The sequence below is a fragment of the Dicentrarchus labrax genome, unplaced genomic scaffold, assembly GCF_905237075.1.
Source record: "Dicentrarchus labrax unplaced genomic scaffold, dlabrax2021, whole genome shotgun sequence".
In the NCBI taxonomy this organism is placed as follows: Eukaryota; Metazoa; Chordata; class Actinopteri; family Moronidae; genus Dicentrarchus; species Dicentrarchus labrax.
The window spans coordinates 7111053-7124568 of NW_026136703.1; the positions used below are offsets into that span (position 1 = coordinate 7111053).

General features: G+C 40.9%; 1 protein-coding gene across 6 annotated transcripts in view; it reads left to right on the forward strand.

Moving 5' to 3' along the window:
- Nucleotides 1-13516, forward strand: part of lrfn5a (leucine rich repeat and fibronectin type III domain containing 5a) — a 110989-nt gene that overhangs the window by 21611 nt on the left and 75862 nt on the right. For 2 of the 6 annotated variants that reach the window (XM_051389972.1, XM_051389996.1), the window contains one exon: nt 13443-13472. The exons of 3 other annotated variants lie outside the window; for them this stretch is intronic. The gene's annotated coding sequence lies outside the window, so the exon portion shown is untranslated. Of the gene's footprint in view, nt 1-6618; nt 6641-13442; nt 13473-13516 lie in introns of those variants that run through there. One more of the 6 variants, XM_051390013.1, reaches the window with a different exon arrangement.

Sequence of the window (13516 nt, forward strand, 5' to 3'; positions counted from 1 at the left end):
TGCCGAACCACAGAGGTTGGGCCGAATGGAACGGGGCCCACTAGATCATATGGCTTCTTCCATGGTGTCTGGAAGATGTGACATGCTGCTTGCTCCGTTGAAGAAAGCAATTTTTTTCTGTAATAACTTTGTTAACTGCAGGGAATAAATTACAGTCATTAAAACAGAACTGTAGTTAATTTTTAAAGCTTGGTGAGCAAAGTCTAACCTAACAACTTTCTGCATTGTTATTTCAGAATAAAGTATTGTGTACTGACATATAATATTGTAATTGCATGGTCATTATGAGCTTATTGTAGTCTTACTGCATTCTCAATAGAAAAAATGCAATTAGGGAGCCGTAGAACTTAAATATTACTCAAGCAACAGTTAAATAACTGACTATATGTCAGTGCCACATGCATGCGACGGGACTGAACAGTGTGGATATACTTAACCATGCAACTCTGATTTGTTTCACTTTTCTTTAGCTACAATACAATACTTTCACACCTTTGAGATGCCAGGTCCAAACACATGGTTCTTTTTTCCCAACCTGAAGCCAGTATTGTTTTCCCCTTGTACTTGTGTCTGCTCGGTGATTTGGAGGCTACAAATGAACGCGATTATGGTGAAATGGTTGAAGTGGTGCAGCTTCAACGACTATGTTTCTGACACAGCTCACAGATATTTTTGTTATCTGTTAAGCTGCAAATTATTTTCTCGAATTAATAAGTTAATCGTTTTAGCGAAAAATGTCACAGTTATCACGGTTTACTAAAGCCCAATGAGATGTCAATAATTGGCTGTTTTGTCGGAACCAAACCCAATGAATGTCAGATTGCAGTCGCAATGAATCTCAGCTGATTTCAGCTCTAATTATTTTTAGATCAGGTGGCACAGTTCAATATTGTTACATTTGGAAAAAATCCCCAGCATTTTCAGCTTAGAGTCCACCACCTGCTACTGCAAGCAAAAGTAACTCATGTTCAACACATGTCATGCATGCTACGCTAATTGTTACACAGATAGAAGCAAAACCAATGGCTTACACTGTAATAAAAACAAAAAAACTTCTAATATAGCTGAATGTTCTTATTGGATTTTATTAACTTTATTATTAACACCACATTAGTTATCCATGAGAAAAAAGATGAATTATTAGAATGTCATGGTGTTTGACATTTATTTGAACAATAAATCAGACAAGATTACAAAAAAATACAAAACATACAGGAATCCTAAAACCTGTATTGGCTGAAGTGAACGTCACTTTCATTATCTATATGTCTGATGTCCTTTTTCAAGTAGCTGATTGGATAAGATGGTGATTATTCGCCCCAACATGTGGCCATTTGTTTCAGCTGGAGCCCAGGGTGACACAGGAAAGGTCCTGACTGAATAATGTGACTGCGTTTCTAATTTGTCTCCAAACCTGCGGGGAAGCCAGCTACTTGTTATCTGTTAGCAGCTGTTCCATTCAGAATGACAAGGACCCAGCACAACACAGCCTAAACACCTGGTCACCTACACACACACACACACACACACACACACACACACACACACACACACACACACACACACACACACACACACTGGGCCAGGCTACCAGATGCTGCCCAGACAAGGTAATTGAGAGGAGGAATGGATGGACAAAAGGAGAGAGAACAACAAGGGGAAAATAGGGAAGGTGTGAAAGAGAGAAAAAGGGTGCTTGTTAGGAGGAGGGAGGTGCGAATGTGAAGAAGGGAGGGAACACAAGAAAGCCATATTAGAAAAGTGTGAAAGGAAGAAAGAAGGGTTGGAGCGACAGAGGAGAGGAAGCGGATGTAGGAGGTGGAGGAGGAGGAGGAGGAGCTGCAGAGGAGAGGTCAAATTAGAAACTGTAACAGCGTGCATCACACCACATCACTCAGGAGGAAGACGAGGAGACAAACAGGGACACAGGGAGGGGAGAAGAAGAGAAAGGACAATTAGAGGGAAGACGGAGAAGGGGGGGGGATCAGAAACCTGTAAGATGAAATTTAGATCATGACAAAAAATAGGAGACAAAAAGAGTTTGACACTTTGGGAACTACGGTTATTTAACATTCTTGCAAAGAATTAAATGAGAAGATTAAGACCACTGTCATGTCTGTCCACTCAGCATGTAGCAACCAGCAAGAGATTCAGCCTGATAATCATATTGAACCGCCATTATGCTACGATTCATTCACTTTTCTGTCCCGGTTTTTCATGAATGTACCCAGGTAGCTCGCTAGCGATGCAGGAAAATGGCGTCCCCTCATCCGTCATTCTGCTTACTATGCTCTGATTGGTCAAATATTTGGTCAACTAGCAGAAACAGCTGTCAGGGAGCGCAACATCAGATTGATTTGAATTGCTGAACAAATATTAGATGCGAGTGGTGATTCAGTGGTCCTGAGCCAGGCTAGACGCATTTAACGTAGCTTAGCATAAGACTTAAAACAGGGGGAAACAGCAATCCAGGCTGGAGCTGCCATTTAGTTAGTTGTATGAGAAATAACACATACAGTGTATAACACCCAGTAAAACCCCAGTGTCTCATTTTCATTTCTGTTTGTCAGGTAAACGTGATCATTAGTGAGCTTTGGTGGCACTGGTATGCAGATTTCTGAAGTTTAGAGAGCCAGGCTAGCTGTTTCCCATTGGTTCCAGGCTGTATGCTAAGCTACCCTTATCAGCACTTGGCTCTAGTCACGTTCACAGGCATTAGATTGACTCAACCTGCCCAGCCAATCTTTTAATTCACAGTTAAAGGCAGAATAAAGCCAGGAGAACACCAAGATGGCTTTCCTACCTTGACAGCGGCATCGGTACAAAACACTCCACTCCCTTGTGCATCCACACTGGACAACTTTGTGAAATTAATTTGGTTTGGTCTGGTTGTTTGTGATTTTTTTTTTTTGCTTTAAATGTCAGAATTGATTGCTTCTGTATTACCCTGGCAAGACAACAGAAGTTGTGTTCTGCTGGTTGATCTCAGTAATTGTCAGAACTTTTATTTAAAAAAAAATGTTGGCCCACAGTAAGACGCTGTTTGATTGCTTCATTTGTCTCTGCCAAACCCCTGTGTCTTCTCCCTCCTTCTCTTTCCTTCATTCCCCATTTCTCTGTCTCAATCCATTCCCTCGCTCTCTTTATCTACTACCTCGACCCTCAACCTTTGTCCATAAAAATCTCTCTAATCTTCTCTCTCTCATCTCCTTAACTCTTGGATTCTCAATACTCAACACTACAACGTTTGTCTCACTTCCAGTTCCACATTGCACACACACACACACACACACACACACACACACACACACACACACACACACACACACACACACACACACACACACACACACACACACACAACGTACATTAGCCTAGCTGTTTAAATGCTGTTTGTACAGCTCAATTCAGTTCACAGTGGGCAAGCTGGGAGCAGCTTCACAGCCAATTCTCTAAATACCCCTACTGTGTGTGTGCATGTGTGTGTGTATGACTGTTTGCTAATGGGAATATGGCAGTGGGTTAACTTTGTCAGCAAGCCTCTTCATTTGGGCTATAATGACGCCAATAGAGAGACAGATAGTAAGACAAAGAGAGAGTGAAGGACAGATACAGGCAGAGTGTGTTGCTGTCATTGTGCTTTTCAGTGTGGATCTTTTGCTCAGATGGGAGTGAGAGAGCATCTGAAATACTAGAGAAAGGAGAGGGAGTGATGCCAATGATTTCCTGAGGCCTGACTGTGAAGCTTTTATTCATACTTCCAACACACACACACACACACACACACACACACACACACACACACACACACACACACACACACACACACACAGACAAGAGTGCACAAACATGTAAACAAACTCACACCAGGCGATTTCTCACCTCCCTTGTTAGAATTAATCACTGAATTATTAAATGTGCCCCCGCCTTTTAATTATATTATGATATTGGGGGTAAATCTGATTGAAAACAACTAATTGCCTCCTTGAAAATCCCATGGTTAAGTCTGAATACATTTCCCATTGAGTGCACGCACACACACACACATGCACACACATGCATCTGATAGGTCTCAGTCTTGGCAGTAAGCCCTGCCTCTGTGTTCCTTGACAAACCAGGGGCATAATGGATCCCACGTAACAACAGCGCACACACACACACAGGGGAAAACACACAAGTGAGGAGGCATAATTGAGATGTTTCAACATGAGACAGAGGGAATCAGTGTGTGGCGGCACATATACAAATCCAGACAAACAAAGAAACACACACACAAACACACGAATACACAAAATAAAGCTATATTAGCCCAACCATTAGTCTCCTCAATGAAAAGAGGGAAGCTTAATTTGAAAAGGCTTTTAGTGATTATAACCGCGGTTAAATGTCCAGTGGGTTGCATGGATGTTCACTTTTTCTGAAAGTGAATTAGACAAATGCAAATGCTCTTACATCTTTTTATATCTAGTCATTTGTTAAATGTATTTTCAAAATTAAGCAAATGTAAGGTTTTTTTTTTTTTTTTGGTTTGTCTTCTATTTAGCAATCTCCCCCATCCCTGCATCTTTGTAAAATGATGATGATGATGATGATGATGATGATTTTATCGTACACTCCAAAATGAAAAACACTAGATTGTACAAAATCCTGGATTACACTCAACGTCAACACTGATGTTTTTCACATTCTTGGTTTTTACAATATCTGTGGAATATAGTTAGGGTATTGTAAAGATTAGGAACCGATGATGTTGTGGTGATGAGCCATGGTTAAGGTATTGTTAGGGTTAGCACCTAAAACACTGGTTAATAAGCATCATACAACACTCCATTCTACATAAAGTGCACACATCTTCCTGCATTGGCACTGAATGTTGGCACTGGACGTAAATCATGAAGTATTAAGATTTGTCCAGTATGGATGTAATTCCTGAGCCATTTTGCTTGTTGGAAGAGGTTGATTTTATTCCAATGGTGACCCAGAATGCTCATTGTACCATCAATAGTGGCCAGATTTCACACAAGATGCCAGTTGCCTATAAACGCCAAACTGGCCGCGTACTGGCAAAAATTCCAACATGTTTTTCCAGCTTTTACTTCTCACTGGACCGCAACTTTAGCTGTCAGTTCATTTGTCCAAGGAAGGTGTTTGCTGAGTTACAGTGTTCTTTTCCAGCAAAGTCGTGCCTCACATTCATTCACAGTTACACACATTCACCTCGCAAATTTCCACTGTCAGCTGCCGAGAGCTTCCCAGTACAACCAGACTTTTACACTAATCTGCCAGTTGAGCAGCAATACGGCACTTTGGGAAAATATATTGCTCTGGAGCTTCTTAACAGTGGGTTTTTGCTACCAGTTAACACTTTTCTAACCTGCAGACTGAGGATTTTAATGTGTATTCATACCCCAAATATACCCACATTACATCCATTAAGTTGCGTGGTAAAACAATGTAGAACCGATGTAGTAATTATTAGAGTAAAATCTATCCCTTTGGTATGAACTAAAGACCCCCTGGACCCTCTGAAAGGACACCTGGGGAGGGGGAGCCGACCCTCTTTTTGAGTCGTATTGATTTAGGTCACCACTCCCCACAGATCAGGATGGGATAAATGGAGAGAAAGGAGCTATAGCACAGTTTATATGTACAGTTGACAGGTGTTAGAGTTACAGGGTCATTACCACCATAATCACCCCGTAATGGCACACTGGGAGAGATGGGAACAAAACACTCCCCACTCTCTTTTTCTCTGTCTCTCTCTCTCTACCTCTCTTCATTTGACCTTGCAGCAATCAATCAGTATGCAGCGGATCTCTCACTGATTGCAAACTGTATGTGTGTTTCTTTGTGCGAAATGAGATTAGCTGAAAAACTCTGTTTGGCAGTCGCAGTGCTGAACTGCGTGTGCGCTGACTGCCTGAGAGTGTGTGTTCAAGTCCATGCGTGACAAGTCAAGAGGAAAGTGGTTGTGACATGTGGCATGCTTGGTGGGCAGCAGCGTGACAGTATGCTGCAGGGAAGCAGAACACACACACACACACACAGGCATGCTGAACAACCTGTCACCGTTGCATTAGAAGCTTTTAGCACTTCTTAGCAAGGCAGTCTTCCTTGAGACTGTGAAAAGACACATTACACAAACACACTCGAACCTGCACACACGCACACAAACCCTCTGGGGGAACAGCAGTGGATTTGCAGTTGGAAAACATGTTTGTGATCAGATCAAAACGATTTCAGAGTGACAGAACTCTTTCATCAGAATAAAAAGGGCTCTCATGCTTTTTCAGCAATTTAAACCTAATTTGCTGCAGCATAGAGCTGCTAGATGACTCCTACAACTGACTTGTTTGCTTCATTTGGCCTTTTTTTCACAGTTCGGTGGGCTCCGTTTGAGGCGAACAAGGAGGTTTAAAAAACAGTGTGTCCTTCAGGGTCAACTTGGATTAAAGTGAAATATGTTTTGGTTGGGTCTAACGTTGTTCTGTATTACTGAACAGACTGTCTAGTAAATGTCTTATCTGCTATGTTTTTCCTATTAGACATATGAGGGGGCAGCCACACACAAAGGACAAATGATGCAATAGCTGATTTTTTGGTCACCTGGGCGCAACAGAAACAGCACAACATCATCATCGTAAGTTTATAGTGGATTTATAACTTGTTTACATTGCCATTTGATTATTTTTTTACGTTTAAGACTAAACAATTAAACGATAAATGGAGGAAATCATCTGCAAAATTCTCAATAACCAAGATAATCGTTAGTTTGAATTATTATTATCATTTTTTTGGAACAGTTACTCTTGCTTCTTACTTAAAATACTTTTTTGATGGGAATACACACCACTTTGTAGCTCTCATTATTTCAATGTACATGCACTCAGCTGCTTAGTTGTCAGCTACACTTGTTCTCTCAGGCTGCTGCTCCATTATAATGGTGGAAAGTGGGAATAGCTGGCTGTCACCTATCATAAAGCTGAAGTTTGGGAAGAGCACAATTGCGGTGTGCTGCCATGGTTTGCCAGCTATTTTGGTGTTTGCTTAAGAAACACTGGGGCTGAGAAGCAGACATGTATTGCTTTTCTCCAATTTGCCTGGTATTAAATGTTTTTTTATTAGGGACAGCTCATTGCTCCTGATGTTAGTTTATGTTTTTGATCATCCCTTTGTCGTACGGAGGGGAGTCGTTAAAATGTTTCAGCCGATTAACAGATTGCGGGTGAAACATGGTGTGACTGAAAAAATGTCTTTTTTCGCTCCTGCTCACATTTTCTCATTAACGCACTGATTCTTTTTAAATTCTGCACAATGATCTTTTTTGGTCTATGTAATTACAATCCATCCATCCAGGATGCGATAACACAGAGAGTCTTTACCAGTGGAGACTTACAGCTCTGTGGATGGACTGAATTTATGCTTTGGACAGAGGCGGCTGGTGTCTGTATGCTGGATAGATTGTGAACAAACAAACAAGCGATTACGAGTGTACACAAACCATAACGGCTGAGAAAAGCAGCGATGAAGTACGAGAGTGGAGAAATTATAGCCTTAAGCACAACAGGTCAGACTCAGGGACATAAGCTCAGATAGCTGCTCTGAACGTGTGTGTGTGTGTGTGTGTGTGTGTGTGTGTGTCAGGGAGAGAGATCAAGATTGTGTGGGCGTGTGCATAAATGTTTCTCCATGTGGGAGAATTCTTGTCAGCAATGACTGATTATCTTTTTGGCTGTTTAAAGAAAAAAGACTGACTGAGGAACCCTGTGTCTGTTTGTGCTTGAGCTGCCCTCCATGCCTGAAGCACAGAAACACTGTTTCATGTGCCATTTTGGCAGAAAGACAGTGGTTAGTTAAGAATCTGCAGACTCTCAAAGGTAGACTGGCCTCTCTTTGTTGTGTGGTTCTGAGGAAAACAGAATGTTCATGAGATATAAAGGGTGCATGTGTGTGTGTCTGTGTGCACAAGCTTATTTTTGTATGTTCAGGCAGAATTATGAAGTGATTATTAAATTATATGCTGCAAAACACAGTTCAGAATGCAACTATGATTTTGTGTTGAACTACTAGGTTTGGTGGCGAGTTCATACTGGGAGTGTGTGCGTGTGTGTGTGTGTGTGTGTGTGTGTGTGTGTGTGTGTGTGTGTGTGTGTGTGTGTGTGTGTGTGTGTGCGCATCAGTCAGAACCTGCACAAAATAGCAATTAGTTGTACAGCGTAATGGGCATGAACTGAACTCTCAATTAGAAGTAGTTCACTGCATTTATTATTCCCATAAAATTTACTGCAGGTGCAAGCACACTGTGGAGTTGTTTGTGTGTGTGTGCGTGTGCATGCGTGTGTACAGTATGTTGGTGGTTTTTTGTGTGTGTGCTTTCGTTTTTAGGTTTTTTTTTATTGTGTTTGCAGCCCTCATACATCATCTCTGTGCTGACATTGCTAAAGATACTGCTCTGATTAATCACCTACACACACAGACGCACATACAAACATAAAAAAAAACAATAGATACACACAAACACACAGAGAGAGAGTGTAATTCAAGGTTACGGTCCAGTTGTCTTTACCTCTGAGTACATGAGTAGGTGACATTGTTTTGTTGGAGCAGGGGGGTGTTTGTAGCTAGGGATTTTTGTGTGTGTGTGTGTGTGTGTGTCCATGAGTGTGTGTGCTCACTGTACGTCCTGTGGGGGACAATATCCTCACCAGGTATTAAAAGATACAAAACAGCAAAAAGAGTGTATGCTATTTATAAGCACTGTATTTATTTTTTGCACAAGTTCCAAATACAAATTGTAGAGAACTCTTAACTTTACAGGAAATAAAAGGCCTTCTGGTTGCATGTTCTTGAACGTGAATGCAGCAGTGGCCAGCAAATGTCAGCGTTTTTGTAATATCTTGGTTAAAAAAAAAAAAAAGGCTCGTATTGAATTTTAGAAGCAGACAAAGAATAAGAGGATGGTGAGTTTTTAGTGACAATAATCTTGAAGTCCTTTTAGAGAGAAAAACAGGGACAAGATGACCCATTTTTTTAAAAAAAAGAAGAGACAAGGAGGCTGGTTCCATTGAAGCTACTTTGACAAACCACGACAAAGCGGAGGAGGCAAACGAGAACAGAACACCAAAATGGGATTTCAAAACCCTAACGATCAAAAAACCCCTGCTGAGGATACCGTCCGTATTTTACATTTTCATATCTGAATGCAAGGTTCACCAGGGTACTGTCAGGAAACATCACACATCACTAAAGGAAGAATCTCAGTACATTTTCCTGGTAATCCACTCAGTATCACTGGCCTCTCAGTGAGCATCTGGTGTCAATCTTATGTTTGGATGTGACCAAGTTAATACTTTCAGAAACCTGTTTTAAGGGCAGAGTAATTATTACTTACTGCTATGCTGTTCTTTCAGTGCAAAAACCAATAAAAATGTAGAATGTAGAAGGGGTCGATTATAGGTGTGAATCAATTAAGACCTGGCTCTCAGTTCTTTAAAGATTTAGAGCTTCTTTCTACATCATTGCTTTGGTTTTTAGGCCCACGACTGTACTGTTCTGGTTCACGGTCACTGCTCTCACCGGTGTCGTTTGCAGCCACATCTGCCAGCTGTTTTCAGCTGAAAGACTCTAGAAGTCCACAGTACTCCTGTGTTAGTCAAATCTAACAGCTTTGGTGCTGTCGCAGGTTTCAGTTCATAATATTGGCAACACGGTTTATCCCTTGTTAGCCCCTGTCACTGCAACAGCAAAAATATTCTGCATCATGTGTGTAACATATAGGACGATCTGTTGGCAGAAATTGAGTATGATATTCATATTCAGGGATTTTTTTTATTAGTGTGTAATCATATGAAAATAGAATAGCTGTGGTTTTGTTACGTTAGAATGAGTCATTTTAATTACAGAAGGAGCTGGTCCACAGGAGCCATATTGAACCACCATGTTTCTACACTAGCCCAGAATTGACACACCAGCCACTGGCTCTAGATAGGGCCTTTTGAGTTTTTTGCAGGTTTTGTGGCTACTCCTTCATGCTTGGAACAGTAGGGTGAGGTGAGGGCATAGCAATCAGCAACAACACCACTAAATGCCACTAAATTCTACAGTCTGGAAATGTTTGGTAATCTCCTCTCTGTGTGGACTTTAAATGCTGTTACTGTGTTTCAGTTTGTCCTGACTCCATTATTTCTTTCCTGACCTATGCCCTGTATATTGAGGGATAGGCTCTAGCTTAGATAAGCATTAAAGGATAAAAAAAGTGGATGGAAGAAAATTGTCGACATTTTAGCACATGCCCAGGACTTGTTGACATTGTAGATTAAGCCAGATCCAGACAGATTCAACAAGATCTCACAATGTGTCTCCAGATTTTACAATGAACGTTTCTTTTTCCGTTGTTGTTTCTCTTTGATCCATCCTGTTGGATTTCTTCCAAACTGCATACTCCTGCACAAATAATAAAGACTTGAAACACATTATTTCACTTGTTCTCATCCAAAAATATCTATTCAGCTTCATTCTTCCTCTGTTTGACCCAGTACAGTGTGTGATCTGAACTGCTTGCTTCCTGTGCTCAACCTGTCTTTTTTTTTAGATATGTGGCCAAATGTTAATTTGTGTTTTGGTGTGTTTGCTGCATGTTAACTGAACTGTATTTCCATTATTCTGACTAGTTGTGTCTCTCGTCATCTTTAGAGATTTTCTATTTGTAGGTGTTTATTGCATATTGGCTGCAGTAAGAACTAGAGTTTATACACGTGTGCATGCTAATGTCAGAAACAAAGCAGGTATGATATGGTTTGAATAATAAGGAAATTAGATGTGCTACTAAATGGGCTCGACAGGGACGCACTCCCTGCGGAAAATTTGTTTTGGTTTTGATTTGGGAAGGTCTGTATCACAAAGAGATAGAAAACAAACTGACAGCAGCGACCAAAAGTGGAGGCAAATTTAATGTCAGCGAGACACACAGATAGAGAGGACAGCGGTAAAAGTTACAAGTCAAATGCCTTTTAAACACAGGCATAGTCACTGTCACCCTCGCGAGCCTTCAGTGTCCGCCCCAATGACAGAGCGAGACTGAGAGAGCGAGGGAGAGAGCAAGGTAGAGCAAGTGTAATGTCATCTCTGAAAGTGAGCGAGGTAAAGGCTGCGACCTGTGTATAGCTCGCAGTGCCTGACAAAATGACTGTTAACAATGTAATTACATCACTGTCTGGCAGACAGCCCAGCCCTGCCTAACCCAATATAATGCAACCAGCTTGGTCAAAGTAAAGTCTTACAAGAGACACACAAGCACTGCCTAAACCAATACAGAACAAGATGCCTCCCTATTCTGTGGTATCCTTGAGAACCTTGGGAAATGAAGGCAAAGTCAGTGTGGCATTAACTCTGGCTGAAATTCTCTCTCACACCAATTCTCTCTCCTTCTTCACTCTAGCTGTGGTGCATTTCTTTGTTTTTCTGAAAATGTGCTCAAACTCGCCATAAGCACGTATTTGACAGCCACCAAAAAAATAGCTGTTTAGGTCATTTGTGGGAGCTGCTTATTACGACCAATATTTACATTTATTGTTAGGCTGTGAACTTAGTGGCCGTAGCAATTACGACGGGAGCAAATAGGAAGTCAGGTGATGTAGTGTAAAGAGCGACAAAGTCTGTGTATGGAGGGGTGGATGGATGGATGGGTCAAACAAACATACACTTCCACCCAAGTGTCTCATGTGACCCCAAAGGTCAATGTTGACCTATTTTAACTCACGTAGTTAAGTTAACTTATATAACGTACTTAACATACATATTTTAAAACCAAACCATGATCTTTCCCCAAACCTAACCAAGTAGTTTTGGTGCCTAACCCTAACCAAACTGTGAACTTTTCACAATGTTAACCACCTGAAAACAAAGGTCCAATGTCACAGAAGTCTGGTACATGTATGGCGTTTTGGGAGTCATTGGCACTCAACCTATTCAGTCATTTAGGTATGAGAACGTGTTGGTATTAGAACGTCTAACCCCAGTTGGGTAAAGTAGGGCGACTTTTCTTTCTTGATGGTTGCTAAGGTGAATCATAGCATCGGAACTCAATTGATGATGGCTTTTTATAGTTGAGTGAACAGAGTTAATTGACTTAGATCAGCTGTACTGGAAACAAAAACTCAGTTTCCCTTCTTAGGGTTCATCGGCTCAGAGTTCAAGGTTAGGACCCCCGATGAATACACATTTATTTAAGCACCATCTATATTTTGATTAACTGAGTAGATAATCAAAAGTTCAGTTACTGATTCAGCATTCACATTTTCTACTCTTGGCCATCTCCATTACTATCATATGATAGATGATACCATCTTCCTCTGGTGTATTTTCTACATTGTCAGATTACACATCTGCTGTAGTGTTAATCACAGTATGTATTATTTGAATGGTACAACTGTGTACCAATAAGAAGGCTAGATAATGTGTTGCATGCAATAGTTGAAAAAAGATGGACTATTATTCATAGAGGGGGTCACTAACGTCATGATAGCCAGATGGTGGGTGTTTCCATCATGATCTTATGTAATGCACATAAAGGTAGTGTAGGCCTGTGTTATTATGGAATATTAGTACATGGATTAAAGAGTAATCTCAAAGAGAATGTGTCATACTGACGTTTATCAAAGCCATGACGGGGGCTTAAAGGTGGGTCACAGGCAAGATGAACGAATATCTTATCAGAGGAATGGTATTGACTGTTATTTACGCACGCAATCAGCATTTAAAGCTGCTTAGTGCTGGTGTATTATCCATTCGCTTCAGAGACAAAACAATATAAAAGACTTAATTTAAATTAAAAAGTCTCTCCCATTGTCATGTTCAAAAGGTTTTAACAGGTCTCTTAACACTTTTATATAACGCAGCTGCATCCCCGTGTAACTTTGGCAATTCTGCATTTTTGGCCACACATGACATGGGCTGAATTGAGTACATGGGCTGAATAATGATAATCTGCACACATAATGTATAGGCATGTGTGAATTGGTCCATCAGAATGTGTGTTGTAATTTTGTGTGTGTCTGTATACACAGTGTATAAATAAACATAGCGTATGCCGCTCAAGGGGCAGAGCAGAGCACTAACACTGCCAGTTCAGTGGGCTCAGCTCCACTGGGGCCGGCCATACTGAAAGTATGTACAGTACAGTACCCAGTGAACCCTGAGAGGCTTTGGATAAAAAGCCTCCACTTAACTGCTTTGTATACAAGTGTTGTATTATGTGATTGTTTTTATAGCCCACTACCACTATGATCCATGAAGTGCACATAAATCTGAGTGATCATTTTAGATGCAATAAGTCACTTGTATGCATTAGCGCATAACTCATTTTGTTCAATTCAAGCTCTTTGCAGGGATGCAGTGACTGAGAACTAATACTTAAGCCATACTGTTTGTGTTTTCCCCCATAGGATTGCAGTGAGGACGTCATAACTGAACATGTGAGTTACATATGGATGTTAATTAGTTCCGAGGCCACTCACTT